This window comes from Enhydra lutris, unplaced genomic scaffold (genome assembly GCF_002288905.1).
Source record: "Enhydra lutris kenyoni isolate GAN:26980312 unplaced genomic scaffold, ASM228890v2 scaffoldscaffold14, whole genome shotgun sequence".
In the NCBI taxonomy this organism is placed as follows: domain Eukaryota; kingdom Metazoa; phylum Chordata; class Mammalia; order Carnivora; family Mustelidae; genus Enhydra; species Enhydra lutris.
In genome coordinates, this window is record NW_019154098.1 from 36,001,390 (window position 1) to 36,008,561 (window position 7,172).

Here is a 7,172-nt window from a genome sequence, read left to right on the forward strand (position 1 = left end):
GTTGGATTGTGGATTTAGGTATATTTAAAAAATGTAAGATTGCTATTGTAACCACCTGAGTGAATGAGAGTAGGAATATAAGAGGGAAGGAGAAAAGGGCTCTCTCTGTTGGGAGTAGAAATGAAGTAAAGGTGGGAAGGATAACAAAAGGCAATTATTTCAAACCTGAGCCCTAGAGCAAGCACTTCTGTTCTTATGAGTCAGACACAGTCTTAATTTGGAGGCTGCTGTGCTCTGACTCTGGGGCTCTTTTGATTTGACTTTAATTTCCCTTCCCTTCTTTTGTGAGTGGTCTGTGGAGATGACCCATGACATTGGGCCTTCTGGAAAGGTTGGCTTATTTTTCTATGGACTTTCTGAGTGGATGTAGGGTCTTGGCATTAAGTATTCTTAACTGACACTGGACTTTCAAACTCCCTCAGAACTGCATTTCTTAGCTGACTTTTTATATCAAAGATTTTTTGTTTGGTTATTTTTTTTTCCCATCAAAACTGTCCTCAAAATGTCCTTCCCTTTATATATTTTATTTTTATTTTACCTAACAGCAGCAACAATTTATATTGTCTGGGTCAACTTTTCTTAATGTTGGCTTCTAAGGACCACTATTTGGTTTTTGTTTGCACATTAAATAAAAAATAGTGCATTTCATTTGGCAGTTAGAGCTTTTAGTTAACAATTAAAAAATAACATGGATTATTTTTATGTAATATTAGAAAGTTACTACCAATCTAACCAAGTCTTATCATCTTATCAGTTCTATATATCAACTCAGTTTATTATATATTTACTACCGTATGAATCTAAGCTTTGTGGGGGTGGTGTTTTTGTTAGCTTTGTCTGATGTATCTCAAGCTTATAGGAAAGTGCTTGGCGCATAGGAGGTGTTCAATACATATTTATTAGGTAATTGAGTAGTGTGTGTCAGTAATACAGATAAAGGTGTTTAAAAAACGTCAAAACATCAATATACTTATTCCACCATTCTCCCAAGTTGGTGAATATCTTTATGACCATAACTTTCAACTCTTTATCAGGCAAATTACTTCTCTCCATTTTGTAAAGGTTTTTTTCCTGAGATTTTTAATTTTCTTTTTCATTTGGAGCATGCTCCTCTGTTTACTCTTTTTGCTTGACTCTCTCTGTTTGTTTCTATGTATCAGATGAAACAGCCCCCTTTCCCAGTCTTGAAGGAGTGGTCTCATGAGGCAGTGAACTTTATTTTTCAACTCTGTTCTAGCTCTTGGTTATTTCTTGAATCTTTGTGATTGTCTAAGCAGTCTATTTTATTTTTAATAGCTCCCATTTTTTGAGGATGTGCCAAAACCTGACCACATCCCAAAGGGAGGACCTTGGTCAGTACTTAGATTCAGGCCTATTGGAAGTCAGATCCTCAGACAATGGCTTTTAAAGTATGCAAATATGTACAGTCCTGTAGGGCCACCTGACCAGGTGATTTAGAGGTGTCCCCTAGGCTACAGTCATAAAAATAAGGGCTCCAAATGTGTATATAAGCACCTTTCTTTATTTCTTTATTTTTTTTAAAGTTTTTATTTATTTATTTGACAGAGACAGAGAGAAGGCACAAGCAGGCAGAGGGAGAAAGAGTTGCAGGCTCCCCACCAAGCAAGGAGCCTGATGTGGGACTCAGTCCCAGGACCCTGGGATCATGACCTGAGCTGAAGGCAGCTGCTTAACCAACCGAGCCACCCAGGCGTCTCTATAAGCACCTTTCTGAGAGACACCTGTGAACTGTAGGAAGACAGAGGGAGAGCACAAAGATGGCATCTGCCAGTGTGCATTCCGTGAGAGCTCCTCGGTAGCCTCCGGATGTGTGCTGATCCCGAAGGTGCCCCTCAGGCTGAAGCTCCAAGACAAGCAACTAAGCTTCTTTCACAGACCAGGAGTGTGTTTCAGGCTGCTCTCTGTGTGGTGCCCTGGGGGTGGTGGCCTGCCAAGCACTCATTCCCATTGTTATACTCCCATGGGACCCAGGGACACAAGTCATCCCCCCAACCCTGCCAGACTCCACAGCCAGGCAATCAAAGGGTGTCCCCTTGGCTGCAGCTGCAAAAACTGGGACCTAGATGTGTCCAAAAGCTCCACTCTAGGAGATCCTGGTGCTGCAGAGCGTGTCAGAGGGAGAGCATGAAGACGGCACCTTCCAAGGAAAAATAAAAAAAAAAAAGAGGTGGCACCTGCTCCTTGGAAGGTTAAGATGGCAATACATATTTATTAGATAATTAATTTTCTGCCAAGAAAAACAGAAAGTCTGGAGTTAAAAAAAATAAATAAATAGAAAAAACGCCCCCACTGGCTTTAGCAAGGGAGAAGGAGAGCAGGAAAAAATGGCTCTCACCAGCACCTCCATCCCTCAGGGTATCCTAGTAGTTCTTGTCCCCTCAGGCAGAGGCTCTCAGATTAGCAAGTGAATCTCTTTGACGTGAAGTCTGCTTGTATTTCAGATGGCTGCTCCTGCCCTGGGCCCTGGGGTGAGTGAGGCCACGCAAGCCTTTTAAGAAGATTTGTTGGCTATAGCCTTTTGGTCTTGTGGATGGGCGCTCCATTGGTTTTCAAAGCCAGATATTTGCGGGATTGTCTCTTTCAGGTTCAGGTCTTAAACACTGGAGTGCCCCATGTTGGGGTGTAAACTTGATTTCTTAGGGAATAGCTCCGGGTTTTGAGTTCCCTCCTGACTGTGGGTTGCTTCACCGTGGGTGGAGTTTATGGTGGTACCAAGTCTCAGCCTATCCTCCCTACCTCCATGTGGCTCTTTTCTTATTCACTGATGGGAAGCAGCTGCTCAGCTAGTTATCAGGTCTTTTCCTGGAGGAAACTGTTCCATGTGTATCTGAGGATTCGGTGTGTCTGTGGAAGGAGGTGAGTTCAGGATCTTCCTTCATCGCCATCTTGCACAGGCTTGCTCCAGTCAGCAGATAATCCCTGCTGTGGCCTCGGATGAGTGATGATTAGCTGAATTCCATAAATTTTATACTTTTTTTGGTTAAGAGTGTTTTGTTTTTGCTTTTTGGCCTTTGTGACTGTGGGGTTGCTAATCTCTATTAGTTTATTCAACTAATGTAGCTGGTAGAAATTTCAGCCCAAAAATGTAGACAAGTAAGAAATATTACATGATTATTTTAAAAAATTAATTTAAATTCGACTTGGAGCGCATCTTCTGGACTACTGAAAATATAATCTCAGCTGTTCTAGAGGCCCTTTTCCTTATCAGGGTTGTACCAGAATGGAGAAGGCTTATGGTTAAGGGACTTGGAATACAAATAAATGGCCTCTAACTGCAAATAGAGGGATCTGGGCATAGAGTTCAGATTTCTTGCCATAACACACACCCCCCCCCCCCCACATACACACTTTGCCACATCCTTAGGACATTGTCATGAGGGGGTGGTAAGGTCCCTCCCTCTTATTGTGTCTCCCAGCCCCACCCGACTTATACTGGCCATGGTGGACAACTGTTGAAACACACCCATGAGCCTCTGTTTAACATAATAAATGTATTGTATTTCTCATGCACTGTTGAATGCGGATAGTCTGGCTGGACAGCTCCCCTCTAGGCACTGACTCAGGGCCCTGGGCTGTTTCCATCTTACAAATTCACCGTCTTTCAGGGACTCAAAGTCCTTTGCTTCGCACCATGTGGAAGGATGAAAAGAATATGGAGGATGGAACCCTTGGCCAGACGGGACACACAACACTTCCTCTCACTTTCCATTGATGAGAACCGTTGCTATGGCCTCACCTACGTGCATGGGGGAACTGGGAAATGTGTCCTTGGCTAAGCAGATACTTCCCAGCATCAGTTCTATTATTCCACAGTTCTTTTGTGGAAAAGGAATATGAATCTTCAGTGGCAGGTCGGCTGTCACTGCCCCACTCCATCTCTTTTGCCAATGTCAGTTAATTTTTACCCATATCCCTTTGTTGTCTTTAAGGGCACTTAGCTAATATCTTCAATGAACTCAGGTTTTAGGGAAAAAACATCAGAAAGGAAAATATCTTGCTAGAAGCTTCACTTTGAACTGTGAAAAGCAAGATTTTTCCAAGAGAGTTTGGCTTGACTACTTTCATGGACCAAGGGAGAGAGACATACAAAGAGCAGAAACATAAGTTAATTTAGTAATTAATTATCTTATCATGCAAATATTTCTTAGACAGCTACTATGGAAAAAAACTAGATTATTTCAGAAATACTAAGTAGACTAAAGGAAATTCAGCAACAAGATGACGGAATTGAGAGTAACTGGGCTGGCATTTTAGGGGGGTGATTTTAGATTGGGTAGCTAAGGAAGGCCCTTCTGGGGACTTGAAGATAACTGTTAGGCTGAGATCCAAGACAAAAGCAGCTTTAGCCTTTTGACAAGTGGTGGGAAGAACATCCTAGACAGAGAAAACAGCAAGTGCTAAGGCCCTGAGGCAAAATACAGCTTGGCTTATGTGAGGGGATAGGAGAGAGGCCAGAGTGGCTTGAACACGAAGAGAGAAATTGTATAGGATGTAAACTGAGGCTGGACATTAAGGTAAAGACCATGTCACCCAGCAGTTGTAGGCCATGGAAGGAGTGGATTTTTTTCTGGCAGTGGGTTTAAGCTGGAACACGAGATCTCCCTGATCACTCTTGGGTCTGGCACCTGTCACTTGGTGTCCCGCCTCTTAATGAACCTGATGTACTTCTCCAGTGCGCATTTACAAGCACAAAGTAGCATTTCTCTCTCCTTTAAACATTTTGGGCATTGGATCATGGTAGATCACAAAATTAGGTGGGTTTGTGGGTGAAACACCAGAAAATAAAGCCAGTTATATAGAACAAGGCTGGCAAAACTGGAGGACTGGAAATGTAAATGCAATTCTCCAGAACAGAGCAGATGTGATGGGTATGATGGGAAGGACTCTGGCATCGTGAAGTCAGATAGAAACGAATATTATCAGATGAGGAAAGATAGAAGGGCAGGAGCAAAGGGACCCAGTATAACATGAAAGGGGAAGTCTTTTGCTAGATGTGATATTCTGTATTTCTGTTCCCTTTTCAATGGGCCCCTGGTTCCTATTGCATGATCATTAGATAGGGTAACACAACATGTGGAATGAGGTCCTGAGCTACAAATTCCTCTGATTAGGAGGAGAGGGTACAAATGATACAGCTTAGGCTATGGAAAAGGTGTATGATTAACTTTTAAAATCTGGTTTATATTATTTCGCAATTCAAAATACCAGTGTCCTATGGTATCAGGAGGCGGTTGTGATGATTCGAAAAGATAGTGGTACTTACTAGATTCTCTTCCTGGAAAGTCCTTGTTAAAAGGAAATTATATCAAGGTCGTATAAGGACAGTTGTGTGTGTGTGTGTGTGTGTGTGTGTGTGTGTGTGTTTGGGACAAGAATGATTCTGTATCACTTAAAAGCACACAGTTAAAGGATGAGAAAAAAGTCATAGAGTTAAATGTTTGGATATGTTTGTTTTTTTTTCCCCCCAACGATCTGTGATCTAAGTTTGGTGTACTGACCGACTGCCGATTTAGATTCAGTTTTTATTTTAAAATGGCTTCACATGAAAAAGAGACAAACGAAAAAATATAGGGAAGATATTAGTTCCCAGATGGGAGGAGGATGGAGGGATGGGTGAAATAGGTGAAGGGGATTAAGAGTACGTGTATGTATGGTGATGGGCACTGAGTCACGTAGAGAACTGTCGAATCACTATACACCTGAAGCTACTATAACACTTTCTGTTAATTATATTAGAGTTTTAAAAAAATTAATAAATAAACACATACATACGTACCTACCTGTAGAGTCTGACGTTACCTCTGGGCAGCTAGTGTCAGAATTGAACTGAGCTGTAGGATACCCAGTTGGGATCAGAGAATCAAAGAATCTGAAAATTGGAGAATTAGTCATTGATTCCCTACCATATTTTGGAATGGCAATAAAAAGGAATGCAGCACTGATGCATGCCACGGAATGGGGGAAGCTTGACAACATGCCGCGTGAAAGAAGCCAGTCACAAGACACTGCGTGTTGCATGATTCCATTTATAAGAAATATCCAGAGTAGGCAAACACAGAAAGACAGACTGGGGGTAGACTAGAAAGTACACTGGGGGTTGCCTAAGGCTTGGGAAAAGGGGGAGGTGGTAATTTGGAGGGACTGCTAATAGGTAGCGTTTCTTTTTGGCGTGGTGAAATGGTCTCAAATTAGGTTGTGGTAATAGCAGCAAAACGGTGAGTATATTAAGAAAAACAAAACCCATTGACTTGTACATTCTGGGTGAAATGTGTGGTATGTGAATTACATCTCAGTAAAACAAACAAACAAAAGAATGTTACGCAAATGCAATCAAGGCATTCAGCTTTTTGGTATTAGCTTTTTCACTCAATGTAATTCTCTGGAGATTGATCCAAATGATTGTATAAATTGGTACTGCATTCCATTTCTTTTTACTGCTGAGTATTCCATTGTACGGATGTGTCATGGTTTAAGTTATTTTAAAATCAATACTGAGAATGAGCATCTTTTAAGATACTTATTGATCAATTGCTATTCTTTCTCCTCTGCATTCTTTTCATACCCTTGGCCCTTTTCCTACTTTCCCTTTTTTAAATTGGTATTTTGTCATGTATGCTATGAATTCTTTTTCCCCAACTTACTTTTGCTTATGAGGATTTTTGAAATAAAGTTTTGGACTTAAAATAAATAAATAAATAAATGAATAAATGAATAAAAGCTTCACATGTTTTCCTGTCCCTTAGTTGTTTCGGGGTCTAGTGTGGTAGAAATAAGCCCAAATAGAAATGAGAGTTTGGGGCACCTGGGTGGCTCAGTTGGTTAAGCGACTGCCTTCAGCTCAGGTCATGATCCTGGAGTCCTGGGATGAAGTCCCACACCGCACTCCGTGCTTGGCAGGGAGTCTGCTTCTCCCGCTGACCTCTCTCCTCTCATGCTCTCTCTCTCTCTCATCCTCTCTCTATCTCAAATAAATAAAATCTTTAAAAAACAAAAAAGAAAAAAAGAAATGGCAGTTTGCATGTATGCGAGGGAGAACTCAGGGAGTGGACCCATTTCTTCCCAGGCATTAGGATTGCACAAACAGTTTGGAGGACTCTCTACCCAAGGCAGGATTTGTTGGGTCAAGCAGACATCATTTTTTCCATTTTAAT